Source organism: Trichosurus vulpecula, chromosome 1 (assembly GCF_011100635.1).
Source record: "Trichosurus vulpecula isolate mTriVul1 chromosome 1, mTriVul1.pri, whole genome shotgun sequence".
Classification (NCBI taxonomy): Eukaryota; Metazoa; Chordata; class Mammalia; order Diprotodontia; family Phalangeridae; genus Trichosurus; species Trichosurus vulpecula.
This window is the reverse complement of record NC_050573.1, coordinates 399385438-399400093: the sequence shown is the minus strand read 5'-3', so window position 1 is coordinate 399400093 and position 14656 is coordinate 399385438. Positions and strand designations below refer to the sequence as shown.

At 38.9% G+C, this 14656-nt stretch overlaps 1 protein-coding gene across 2 annotated transcripts in view; it reads left to right on the top strand.

The window, feature by feature from the left end:
- Positions 1–14656, top strand: part of PRLR (prolactin receptor) — a 141017-nt gene that overhangs the window by 47920 nt on the left and 78441 nt on the right. For both annotated transcript variants that reach the window (XM_036741255.1, XM_036741256.1), the window contains exon 2: positions 13159–13223. The gene's annotated coding sequence lies outside the window, so the exon portion shown is untranslated. The remainder of the gene's footprint in view (positions 1–13158; positions 13224–14656) is intronic.

Sequence of the window (14656 nt, the reverse complement as noted above, 5' to 3'; positions counted from 1 at the left end):
TGGGTGCCTCTTACTTTTCTGATCCAAAGCCAAGTTTGGATGGGTAAAAGGAGGTGGGGAGTGGGAGGAAAATTTGAACAGATATCTTTGCTAGGCTTTGTTTGTTTCGGCAGGCACCAAACTTGTTCCCAGAAGACCTGGTTCAAATCTAGCCTCAGACATTTACCAGCTGTGTGATGCTGGGCAAGCCACTAATCTTCAGTGCCCATTCAGTAAAAGAAGGTTTTTTTTAATCTAATTGTCTTTAAGGTTCTTTTCAGCTCTACATCTATGACTAGGCACCTAGAAAATGGAGACACATCTTACTGACTCTGTCAGAATCACTCTTACCTCTGAATGACAGAGGCTTCAACTATGGTCAAGCTGCCTAGAAATCTACCATGATTTCTGGGCTTCCAGTTCCAAATCCTCTTATTCTTGCCTAGAATAAATGGAACTCCCAAACCCTCACATTTATCAGTGGCCACAGCCCAGATCCAATTACCTTCATGTCATTCCTCTTTAATTCTCTTGGCCTGAATACAAAGATAGCTGAGTAAGAGTTCTAAGGATTCTGCCCACACTACCCAATGCTGGGATTCCCTGATGCCAAAATAAATTTTCTGGCACTTAATTTGAGGAAGAGCAAATGTCAGATGAGAGGCAGAAAAGTCTAGTTAAGAATGAGAATCACTCTCTAAGTTCAGGAGCTGAATTGTGATTTCAGTTCAATGGTCTCATCTCTTCACTATGTTCATGGTGAAGGGGCCTTCTGATTACTAAAACTGCTCCTCATAACTCTGAGTTTTCTATATTTGCTAGCTTTCCATATTTCAGTCTGGTTGCTTCAGAGTCTTTATTCATTAAAAAAAAATAAGACCCATGATCAGAAAATAAATGAATATTATCTATTAGTTCTTTGGCTCCCACAGTAAATTTTTTTATTGACAATTGACCATAGCTTCCTTCAAAACATGATGACATGACGTGCAAAAGTGATTATTTCATATATCTACTCTTCGATCCAGAACCATCCATCCTCATCTGTCACTTTTTTCCAAGGCAAATGGGTCAAAGATTGAAACAGTTTTGGAGGGTCTGTCCATGGCACTCTATTTGAAGCTATAGAGAGTTACTCACCAAGGAACACATCAGAAACATACACTGTCAAGTTGCCAAGTATTTAGTGAATAGGAATCTAGGGAAGTAAGCTTAAGATGATCAAACCAGATCTATTTGGGAAAAATAGAGAGCAAAAGAAAAATAACGAAACAGAGACAGAAGAGAATTTGTGGAGAGTAAAGGAAAGGGAAAGACAAAAGAGAATGGAGGGAAAGAATGTCTTGGCTGTTTATTATTATTTATTGAGATGGCGAAGCTGATGATGGGGTATTACTGGCACTGTAACAATTTGTATTATTATTATAATTACTGGTTGGATGAATAATGATGATAACAATACTTAGCACTTACATAATACTTTTTCAGTTTTCAAAGCACTCTTCCTCCAGTTTCTTTTAAAAGTTCAAAGGATCAGAACTCCCTCCCTTCCCACCTTGGTTCTGCCCTTTTATTGATTAACTGCTCCAAAATGTAGAAGAAGGAAAATCAGAACGATGATAGCAAAGCCGCGAAACTGGAGTTTTGGTCAAGAGATTAGGCCATAGAGGAAAGAGAGGGTTGGACCTGGAATCAGGAGAGGTCTGGGTTCGAATCTTGATTCCAGGAATCGACTGCCTGGGAAGCTGGGCAAGTCACTTGTCTTGATCGAGTCTTAGTTTCATTGGTTTTGAATGGAGGAATTGGGCATACTTGTGTTACCTACCTCAAAGGGTCATTGTAAAGAAGGTGCTTTGTAAACCTTAAATAGCTCTAAAAACTGAGTTGTTGTTGTTATTATTATATCTGTAACAGCAACCGCACTGGCACACCCAGGATGGCAGCTAGTGTGGGTTCTTTTATCCGCTTTACCAGGAAAGACAGCTGTTTCAGGGGTCACCATTCTTCTTTAATTAAGTAGAAAAAATACAGAGAAGAGAAATAAAGGACTCTACTGCCTGAGTCAAAGCAAAACTGCTACATATCCTTCACATTCACCACTGGATCACAAGAACCTTTACCTCTGAGAAGCAGGAAAGTTCTGAACATACCACCACTCAGGATCTCAACCAGGGGAGTCACAAGATCCTTCTTGTAAGTGAGCCCCCAAAGAAAAAGCTCACCTCTCAGAATATAGACTCAGTGCTTAATTAGAAATTAACAAAAGGTGTGTAAACCTTCCTACAAGCAAGCAAGCTTCTCTTAATGGGCTCCACATGAGGCCTATTGATGGACAGGGAAGATCTTATTCCCCATTGACCTTACAATGTCAAGAACCAAGAACACAGTCTCTAAATTTCCAAAGATCAGCAGTTTAGAGAGGCAAACAGGGTTGAGAACATGGATCTCCACAGCTAGTATGCAATGGTTTCCATTGAATGAACCTTCTTTTCAAAGGGCCACGCCCCGCTGCTTCAGCATCCTTACTGACTCATACCTTCTCCTTTAGTCTTTGATTAAGAGTATTCACCTACCTACCTCAAAGGGTTATTGTGAGGAAAGCACTTTGGCAAATCTTAAATAGCCATAGAAAGCTGGGTTATTATTGTGTTGCTGTTATTGTTACTACTATTACTATCATTATTATGAAAAGCACCAAGAATGTAATCTCCAAATTTCCAAAAAGCAACAGTTTCAAGAGGCAGGCAGAACATAGATCCCCGCAGCTAATATGCAATGATTTCCATTGAATGAAACTTCTAATTAAAATGCCATTACCCACTGCTTCAGCATCCTTACTGACTCATGCCTTCTCATTCAGATCTTTGATTAAGAGTATTTATGTACAATTTCATGGGGTGGAGAACAGCAGGGCAGAGGGAAAGGGAAAAGAATTGGAAAGATGGCAATGTGGGTTGTAGAATAAGCCCTGGGGCTAAAGTTTAGTCAGCACCTACTCAGGGTAGCCAAACCTATTCCAATCTTGCCTAAAGATGAACCTAAAAGTGTTTTCAAGGGCTGTTTCCTCTACTGTTTTCTGAGAAATCTGGGACTCCATACCCTATAAATAAAGCCTTCATGGGAAAATGTAGATGCCAGTGAAACTCCTAATACACATGAAAAAAATAATAATACTTAGCATTTATATAGCACCTATTATGTTGTCAAGCACTGTGCTAAGTGCTTTATAAATGTTATCTCATTTGACAACATTCCATCTCCCACCTTAGGGCCTTAATGAAAGCTGTTTCCTTCATGACTGGAATGTTATCCCTCCTCAACTCAACTAGCATCCCTAGCTTCCTTCAAACCACAGTTGAATTGTTGCTTTCTTTAAGAGACATTTCCTGATCTCAACGCACCCTCCCCCAGATGTTAGTGCTGTCCTCACCATCTGTGAAATTGCTTGTATTTTTGGTGTTGTTTAGTCTTCTTTCAATCCTGTCTGATTCTTTGTGACCCCTTTTGGGGTTTTCTTGGAAAAGATACTGGAGTGGTTTGCCATTTCCTTCTCCAGCTCATTTTGCAGATGAGGAAACTGAGGCAAACAGGGTTAAGGGACTGGCCCAGGATGTTAAGCTAATAAGTGTCTGAGGCTACGTCCGAACTCAAGTCTTCCTGACTCCAGGCTTAGCACTCTATCCACTGCACCACCCTGCTGTCCTGATATTGGTTTTGTGCATAACATATACAAGTCAGCAAGTCAGTCAATGGATGCAAAGGCAGAATGGAGAAGTGTATAGAACTTGGAACAAATTGGCCAAACCCAGGCTTTCCTTCCTGCTTTCTTTCCTTCCTTCCTTCCTTCCTTCCTTCCTCTCTTTCTCTCTCTCCCTCCCTCCCTCTCTCTCTCTCTCTTTCTTTCTTGCTTTCTCTCTCCTTCCTTCCTTCCCTTCCTCCCTCCCTCCTTTCTCTTTCTTTCTTTCTTTTCCAAGCTCTAAAATGTTCTATGACCAAATTAGTTTGCTGTTTTCTAGAAGCACAAGGTACTCGAATAGAGCCATAATAACAGGCTAACAAATTTTGACCAACAGATCAGAAATTCAGCTATTTGCTACATATTAGCAATTGATTTTGACTTGCCCCTTTATTTGAAACATAATCGGAACCAATGCCCCCCCAAAAATAGAAAAGTGTGTGACAAGCAAAGCTGATAAAATAAATGAGGAGATTGAGGAACATTAAAGTAAAATCATTTGTCATCTAGCTGTGGGTAAAATATTCTGGCTGCTTCAGGGGCCAGCACAAACTATAACTGTGTTACCTCGAGCTAAAGATTGAATTGGCTGATCTTCATCAATCCAAAAATTAGTATGTTGTATCCCTAGAGATCCTTTAAGCTGTTTTTAATGTAAGGTTTTAGCTATCTTCATAGCACATCCAAGGCAAGAATATTGCTGAGTGCTTTTAAATTATCTTTGGGAACTAAAGAACACAAGCAAAAGGAATCCATTTAAGAGCTCAGTTGTTCCTAATGTGAATAGCTGTTATTAAATAAGCAAATGTGCAAGACACAAATGTATTTGTTGAAAACACAAGTTGAGAACACAAATGGCCATCGCCATGAGCTCCTTCTACTCATTTGCTAAGCATTGATAGGCAGAAGCTGTGCTTTCTCAAGAGAGGGTAAACAAGAGCAGTTGTGGGTCCAAAAAAGTATTTCTAACTTTTAGAAGATGACCGACTAGATGCAGAAAGGAGATAACGGATTCTTTAACCTTCAATATTTGTCTGGCTTCCATGATATTTTTTACTTCAAGTTAGACAAATGTTTATCTATTATAGTTTATAATCATTTTAAATTAGTCTCCTAGCCAGCCACTGTCTACCATTACTAAATTCACTCTTAAAAAGACAATCAAAATTAGGCTGAATTTGAGGGTTTATTTCTCTCAAAGCTTGCAGAACATACATATAGAGATACGCATGGGAGCTCACTGTGTAAATGAGAACAAGGATGGACAGACAAAGCAGACCTGATATCTTGAGAGCAATTTCCTCTCACCCCTCCCTCCCTTCCTTCCTGGCTCAGGATGTCTTTGTCAGCCAGAATAATAGTTAACCATGATATGAGAAAGAAATTTCTTAAGTGAATAGATTTTAAATGCAGTAAGATAGGAGAATATCAAAGTGTCAGTTGAAATTATAGATCCAGGATATCTGTGTTTCTTTTACTATTAACATGACATAATATAAAATAAGAAAACACAAGAAAAGTCCCATTGTTCAAGATAGTGTCTGGTTCAAGGTGCCTTGTCCTTGGTAGTCATAAACAGAAGAATGCTCCTGGTCAGCTTCATCAGGCCTTATACTTGTTGACACAAGAAAGGGCATTTTGAGTTAGCTCAGAGAGCAAAGCATATCTGCTATACCAGAGCACACAAAGCACCATGGTAGGTTAAGCTCAGAGTGGACCAAAATGCCTCACCTGATTAGACAATACAGGTTCTATGCCTTTCTCAGGTCTTGGGGGGCTCAAAATGTTTTGGGGAGGGGTCTATACCACCTAATTCAAAATTATCTACATTTTCTTATTTTTCTTGGAATACGAGTATTTTGAACTTGATATATTAATTAGCCTTCAACCCTGGATACTAAGACCAGGAACTATTCCATTTTTCCATTTTTACATGTTGAAAGGTATTCCTGACTTCAGATTACTGAGAACATAATAATCTGCTATTTTAATTAAAACTATGCTATTTGACTTTCTTACAGCATTAGTGACCTCATGTGCTTAATTATATGCTTTTATTGAAACTGTTTTATGAGGATTTGAGGATCAAGGTTAGGGTAGCTTTAAAGAAAGTACTTGCTACTGCAATCAACTGGGAATTACTTTAAAAAAAAAAACCTTAAGAATCTTGGACAGTTTCTTTCTTAGGAGAAAAAGAGTTTTCTTTTAAACAAGTAAAGTATTTCCTGTTGCCATGCCTCCTGACCTCTCTTGTGAAGTGGAGTTGAGTTCATGACAGCAAAGCCTGCATAATCAAAAACTTTGATTGTTTAGGACCATCGGATAGAAACATCTTGGTGGGGCAGCTAGGTGGCACAGTGAGTAGAGCACTGGCCCCGGAATCAGGAGGACCTGAGTTCAAATCCAGCCTCAGACACTTGACACACTTACTAGCTGTGTGACCTTGGACAAGTCACTTAACCCCAATTGCCTTGCCTTCCCCCCTCAAAAAAAAATCTTGGTACTGTATTTAGCCAGAGCCAGAGCCATAGGCATCCTTTGGTGACCACTAGTCCCTGGCTATAGCAACAGACTGGAATGACCTCACCATTTGATCATTCCTGTCTACTACCAAGCATGGAAAATCCAGCCTGGAAAGATTCTCATCCTTTTATGTGATCAGGAATACATTTCCTTTCCATATATACCAAGTGTTATCAGGCAAATGTGGAGAGGGGCTATGGCTTATGGAAAAGACTCAGGGCCATATAATAAGATGCATTAGAAACCCTTTCCCATCTGGAGAAGTACAAACAAGATCCCTGCTCCAATTATGGAGAATAATTCTCAGGCAGTCAATTTGAGCCAAAAGAATAATGAGGAGCTGGGAATTATGAGAACTGGGCTATAGTCCTGGTTCTGCCAGTGCCTTGTCACTCTGAAAATGCCCTACCTGCCCCTCCCTACTATTGAGAAGACCAGACAGTTCTGGAATGATAAGGCTAGAAGGAAATATAGAGACCATTTTATAGCTAAGAAAACTAAAGCCAAAGTTCACAAAATGACGTGTTGACTTACATTATAGTGAGTTATAGTAGCAGTAGAGGCAGTTAGGTGGTAGAGTAGACAGAGCTCTGGTCCTGGAGTCAGGAAGACCTGAGATCAAAACTGGCCCCAGACACTTACTGCCTGAGCTATGTGACTCTGGGCAAGTCATTTAACTTCTGTATGCCTCAGTTTTCTCAACTGTTAAATGGGGATAATAATAGTATCTACTTCCTAGGGTTATCGTGAAGATCAAATAAGATAATATTTGAAAAGCACTTAGCACAATACCTGGCATATAGTAGGTGCTTTATAAATGCTTATTCCCTATTCCCCTTTATAAAATTGTGCTTTAAAAAGCAAAAGCCACCATCTAAATGCAAGGTCAACAGTTGCTCTTAATCAGTTAATTCAAAGAATTATATCATGTAGTGGGAGGGACACTTGGCAGCCATACTTAGGAGAGACCTATGTTTGAATCCTAACATCAACACTAATTACTGTGTGACCAAGGGCAAGTGACTTAAAATAGAAAATCCTATAAAACAAGCATGATAATAGTCCCAACCTCTCAGGACTACTGTGAAGACCAAAGCAGATAATGTGTACAAATTGATTTGCAAATCTTAAAGTGCTCTGTAAATGTTGGTTGTGATCAGTAACTATTGGAGTTTTCAGTCCCCTGATCCAGCTTTAGTTTTAACTCTCCCCTCCAGAGAACACCCCATGTTGTATATTCATCAAGAATTGGCCATCAGAAATGCCATAGACCTAAGGTCAGGTAATGTATACCACTGAGGACTGGAGAAGTTTGGGGTTGAATGTTAATAATAGCATGGGATTCCCAAATTTTCTCAGTAGATTCCTGTAGGAATTAATTAAGTTGGAAGTAATAGCTTACCATTTAAATATAAATGTTAACTCTTCAGCCTATCATCTCTGACTTCCCTCTACACCCAGACACTCTAAATCAATCATTTGTACTCTTTTATCTGTACCACCTCAGTCATACAACCACCAAGTGATGCTACTCCTTCCTCTATCATCTCTCCAAGGCTTCATTTTTCCTCCCTTTTCCCACACCCAGAACTATGGTCCATTAAGACCTAGCTCAAGTTTCATCTAACCTGTGGTCCATGAATTTGGTCCTGCTTCAGGGCCCTGTATCTGTATAGCTGAGAACTTCCCTTTATTTTTTTCCCACTTTTTCCATCCTCCAAAGGAGAGTCTCAATATCAAATTTGCTCCATTCACTCATGGTTTTAAAGCTTTACCACAGTCCACTATTATCCATCCTAACTCCTTCTCCCTCCTAGTTCCCTTCCGTTCCTTGTGTTTTCATCCAGTGAAGTTTCTGTTGACTTCCTTTCATAACTTCCTATTTATTGCCTTCCCCTTGATTAGAAAAATCTTCCTCTCTATTCATGTCCAGCCATCTCTTCCTTCACTTACAGCATTAGAAAGCACTTCTTCAGAAGAAGGGAAGAAAAGTAGTAATTTGCCCATATTGGCTTCTTGACGACATCAATAGTACACGATCTATTCTATATCATCTGACCTTTTGCAGGCCACTGCCTACCAACTATCAAAATGATCTGATAGTAATCGATCTTGATTGGTAATATAGTAGATTTTTTTTATTTCAAAATAGACAAATGTTTGCCCACTACAGTTTATAATCAATTATAATTGGACTCCTAGCCAACCACTTAATTCAAAGGTTATCTATATTTTCCCATTTTTCTTAGAATATTTTCCAATTCCTGTATAAAGTCCTCGAAGAGGAGACTATCTCAATTTTGTATTTGTGTCCCCAATGCCTACAAAAGTGCCTGGCACATAATAAATGCTCTTGGGCAGTATTCTGCTGTGTTATAAGGATATACCCACTAACATCCAAAAAATGCTTTGTAATTCATTTTATCCCAGCCCTTTGATGGAGTTGTGATTTTAGCAAAGTGAATATTCCTTTTCGTGTTTCAGATTGCAACTTCATCCTGTGTAGTGCTTATCTACGTACTCCCATGATACCTTCCAAAGTGGGGCTAGCCAACATGCAAGGGATCTTCCTCTATAATTCTTAATGCTATTCAGCACATAAAACATTCCTCTCTTCTCCCTCACTCTCCTTCTGATGAGCCTAACCCTTTTTCCCATCACACAACTTTTTTTTATATTAGCAATATGATGCTTCCTTTTCACCCCTATTATATGTCTCTCCAAAGCTCTTGGAGTGACCTACCATTTTTGCTTCTTTGGACATGCATGGCAGTATATTATGATTCACAACTTCATAATATCCCTCAATGAATATCGGTGTTTACAAGAAATATTTTTATTTTAGGGAAATTGAGGTGAAGGGGAGAACAAGAATAATCAAAAGCACTAAACATAAAGGAAAAGAATTCTCAAAATGCAAAAAAAAAAATTGAAAAACCTAATTCTACAAAAAGTCACTTGGGATGCTATGTTATACTTCAAGGATTTATGATTTCATATGTATTGGACGGGTATTTCCTCCAGCAATGAAGATCTCAGCCCTTCTTGGACACAGTATTTATAAGCCTGAAACCAACCAATGATCCTCTCTTCAATAGGCTGGTCCTCAGAGGACAGATACACAGTTCATGAAAGGTCCCATCCTGGGACAGAAGCCATCCCGATAGTGGTAGGACCTGTCAGAGCTTATGTTCTACTAACAAATCCCCTGAAAACTCACAATCACTTCTATACATTGATGAAACACTAGAGTAGACTTGACAATATATGTGATGCTTATATCATGAAGAATGAATTCTAACTGCTTCCCTTCTAGCATTTTAGCAAATAGAATATTGTCAGATTTCCCATGAATTCAGTTCAACAAGCATTTTCCCCAAATTTAATTTTATTATTTTTTTCTAATTAACAAGCATTTATTTTCTCTCCCTCCCACTCCACTAAACAATTTAAAAAAAGAAAAGAGAAGAAAAGCCTCACATCAAACATGTGTAGTCCAACAAAACAAATTCCCTCTGGCTATTTCCCAAAATGTATGTCTCATTCTGCATTTTGAGTCTGTCACCTCTCTGTCAGGAAGTGGGTACCAAGCTTCATCTTCAGGCCTCTGTAATTATGGCTCCTCGTTGTATTAAACAGAGTTCTAAAGTCTTTCAAAGTGTTTTTTCTTTATAATATTGTTGTCATTGTATAAATTCTTCTCCTGCTCATTTCAGTCTGCATTATTTCATAGAGGTCTTTCCAGTTTCCTTTGAAACTGTATATTTTGTAGTTTCTTGTGGTGTAGTAATATTCATATGATTTGTCTAGCCATTCCCCAACAGATTGGCATTCCCTTTGGTTTTTGCTACTACAAAAAAAAAAGCTGCCGTATATATGTTTGTACATTTGGGTCCTTTTTCTCTCTCTTTGATCTCTTTGGAGTATAGATCTAGTGATGGTATTGCTGAGTCAAAAAGTATGCAGTTTAGTGACTTTGGGAACTTAATTCCAAATTGTTTTTCAGAATGGCTTGACTGATTCACAGTTCTAAGAACAGGACTTTGTCCCAATCCTAGCTCTGCCACGTGGGCAAGCAACATCATGGTCCTGTCTTCATCATGCCAATTGGATGAGATGATCTCTAGGATCCTTTCCAGCTCCAAATCTATGATTTGGTGCTTCTCCACCTTTCTACTTGGTTCAAACCACTGATTAATCAGTTAATAGATAAGTATGTGTATATACATATATATATATACATATGTGTATATATATTATATATGGAGGCAATCTGTAGCTCCATTATCGTATAGAAAAGTGGTGTCAAACTCAAATAGAAATGGTGGGGACTAAACCTTACATAAAGATCCCTGCTGCCACATATTGACTTAGAAGACCACAGATTAGCATTATCTATGTCCTGTTGTATTTTTGTTTATTTTTTTTATATTTTCCAATTACCTTTTTTAAAATTTTTACTTTTATCAAACTTGAACCCTTTTAATCTGTTTCAAGCTCCACTCCAGAGTGTTGTGGGCTAGGGTCAGGCGGAGTATTTGTCATCTCTGGTATAGAGAATACAAAAGAAACAAAAGTCACCCTCTTTGCCCTCAATTTAAAAATCTGTTGGGAAGATCAAGAACAAGCTAGTGTATAATCAAGTGTCAAACTGTTGTTTTTAATAAGTGCATGGGAGCCCAGCTTAAACAGAGAGTTAAAATAATCCTATTTAATGAATTTGCTAAGGGAATACTTGTCATATTTAAGGACTATTGGTTTAAAAGACCTGTATGTTATTTCCAAATGCATATTTAAGGATAACCACATACAGCTACAGTACCCTGGTGTTGACTTTTTCAATAAGCAGTTTCAGACACATCTAAATGCAGGCTGAAAAAAATGATATTTTTAAATACAAGTATATTTTCATGCTTGCTGGTGTCATGCTGAAACATTGAACTTAGATTCAGAAAAGACCTTGGTTCGAATATCAGTTCTGTCACTTTCAATTCGATTCAACAAGAATTACTAGGTGCCTATTATGTGCCCGCACTATGCTAACAATAGAGGCAAAAATCAAAGAATCCCTGCCATCAAGGAGTTTGCATTGGAAATAACATGCACTCAGACAAATATAAACTATATACAAAGGAACTTGGGGGACCTACCAAAAGGATAGGGAAAAACCTAGCATTGAAGGGGGCACTGAAAAGCTGAGCCTGGAAAGAGGCTCAGGGTTCTAAGAGTCAGAGGTAAGGAGGGCATTGAGGGTCAAGTCTATACACAGAGAAAGAGGTGGAAAATGAATGGGGAACAGTAAGTAGGTTGGTTTGGCTGGACTGCTGAGTATACGGAGAGGAATAATATGCAATAAGCTTGTAAAAGGGGGTCGTGGGGAGGGGGAGAGATGGGGAGAAAATTTGGAACTCAAAATCTTGTGGAAATGAATGTTGAAAACTAAAAATAAATAAATTAAATGTGAAAAAAAAATTTTAAAAAGAAATTCAATAAATTGTGGGTGTATTCACCATTAACCAAAAAAAAGTAGGTCAGAGCTAGATTTTGAAGGACTTGAGTATCAAACAGAAGAATTCACATTTTATCCTAGAGGGAACAAAGAGTTTCTAGAGCAGGAGAGTGTCATGGTCAGACTTTGATTTTAGAAATATCAATTTGGCAGCTGAGGATGAATTGGAAAGAGGAAAGGCGTAAGGCAAGGAGCCCAGTTAGATGGTTCTTAAAATTAATAGTCTAGACAAAAGTCAATGAGGGTCTGAATCAGAGTAGTCCCCATGTTTATTGAAAGAAGGGGGAAAAGAGATTCAGGAGAAAGGCTGTAGACAAGTAAATAAGTATATAACAACCGAGGGAATGTAGGGGTGACCGAGAAGGAAGGGAGGATGACTCCTGGGTGATGATCCTGGGTGATAAGTGGTAGTGTCCTCTACCAAAATTAGGGAAGTTTGGAAGAGAGGTGAGTATTTGACCAATGGCAAGGTCTTTATCCTTTCTTAGACTCTTTTTTCCTCTCCTGTGAAACTGAAGCAAAATTGCTTGTGCTATGTAATAGCCATAATAGTAATTGATAACTGCTGTTGGTGTAGCAAGTTAAAATACACTAAGCATTGCAGATACACTAGCTAATTTGGGCTTTATGATATTGTAAAAGAGCAACCTCACACTCTATGAACCTTAGAGCATTGTATACATTTGAATTGTTGCTAATATTATTATCTTATAGTTCTTGAAGTAGGTGAAGAATAAATATGCATTTGAGAGTAGAAATATTAGTGTAGATGTTAAATGCCTTTGAGACCATGAAAAATGATAAGCTCAAAGAACGCAGTGAATAGATAACTACTTAATGAATGAAAAGACTAAAACCTTCCTGAGAGGAGGAGTCTGAGAGCAGCTGAAATACAACAAGACTCAGAACTCCCAAAGGTCAGCTCCAGATTACAGCCAGTTCCTCCCCCACCAATATTTACAACTTGGAAATTGTTTTGCCACAAAGGACATGTAATACCACAGTAGTATCAAATCAGGGGTCTCTTGTAAAATGGCATGCCCTTTGGCCTGCTTTGGACCCGAACTTAATCTGGTCGATTAATTTTATCAAAGACCCACCAACACCAAATTTCTTTCAGATGTGTTCTGTAAGAAGAATATTGTTAAACTTTATCACTGAACCCAGTCTCTTTTCCACAAGCATCTATAAAGTGTTTCCTGTGTGCCAGGCAGTGTGTCAAAACTAAAAATAAAAAGACAAAAACCATTCGAGTCCTCAAAGAGTTCTCATTCTCCTCTCATGAGTGAGAGACCTGGGAAAACCATGATGCACCTACCTGACTCCACAATGCTGCAGATACCAACCTGTATGAAAGCTATTGATGCAAAGGCTTTCTGTTTGTGCTAAAATGAGCCCTTTCCTCTTACAGCTAACTGGCTGATCTCCTGTTCATGGAGGAGAACACCAAGGATGCTACACAAGCCAACTCAGAAGGTAAGGTGTGCACTCTTCTTCTCCTTCTTCCCTGCCCCCTTCTGTCATTAGATCATGCATTCCTTTCCATCCTGTCTTTGTCCATCTGCCTGACAGACCACCTTTCTATCCAGGCTAGAGACTGGCAATATCGCAAGTGCTGATGTTACGTACAGTCCCCAAAACATCCTCTACAGCTCTTCTTGCAATTCTCCAGGGTGTTCACCATCTTCACAGCCTGTTTTACCTCAGAAAGTCTGACCTATGTAATCTTCCTCTGGCCTTCATAATGTCCTCCTACCCTTCTCTTGGGCAACTTCTAATAAACCCCTGCTGTTGACACCTGTGATGCCCCATTGTCTCCCATTTCAATTCATGGAATAATAGAAACACAGACTCTCAGGGTAGAAAGAGGCTCAGAGGCCATCCCATCCAACCCGTACCTGAGCAACAACCCCCCTAAGACACACTCAAGTGGTCGTTCAGTTCAACAAACATTTAGGTTTTTTTAACTTTAATTTTATTTTTTCCATTAATGAAAGTCTACTTTGTCTCCACCTCCTCCCCCACACCAATTAAAACAAAACAAAACCCTTGTAACAAATACGCATAGTCAAACAAAGCAAATTCCCACACAGTCCTTGTCCAAATAGTAAATGTCTCAGTTGACGCCATGAGGCCATCACCATTCTGTCTGATGCGTAGCATAGTTCATCATAAGTACTCTGGAATTGTGTTTGGTCACTGTGCTGATCAGAAGTCTTTCAAAGCTTTTTTCAACGAATATTGATTAAGGCTCTCCATGTGTAAGACACTCTGCTGAGCATTGGGGGAGGGGAGGGGAGGGAGAGAGAGAGAGAGAGAGAGAGAGAGAGACAGAACTTCCCCTGCCTTGAAAGAGCTTCCATGCCTGGGAGAGGGGAGTGGAGAGGGAGGAAGGTGAGGCGCTGATGCCATGTGTAATATAAATGTATAATACAAAGAAAGGAATAGCAGGTACAGAGGAGAGATCCAGACCAAATGCTCTAGGAAAATTTGATGAAAAATCACCATAACCTGTGTCTCCTTCCTCTCAGTCAGATAAGGAAGCCCAAACTTAAACTCTGATCTTTGGCCCCACTATGAAATCTAGGTATTTTATCCCCTTCTTTAAAAAAATCCTTTTTGTTATAAATTTCAAGAAACACTACTATTTAAATATACAAAGAATGAAAAACAAATTGCATATGAAAACATGAATTTCCATTATGTATCCCCTTCTTTATCTGGTGTCAGCCCCAATCCTTCTACCACTTCCAACAGTCCTCTAACCAGGACTACTTAATAACTATAACCTCCTTGTCTTCTCTTGCTGTGAACTCCATTTAATTTAATTCAATTCAACAAGCATATTCTAAAGAGCCAGCTTTGGGTCAGGCACTGCACTGATGATACAGAGACAGAAATCAAATAGC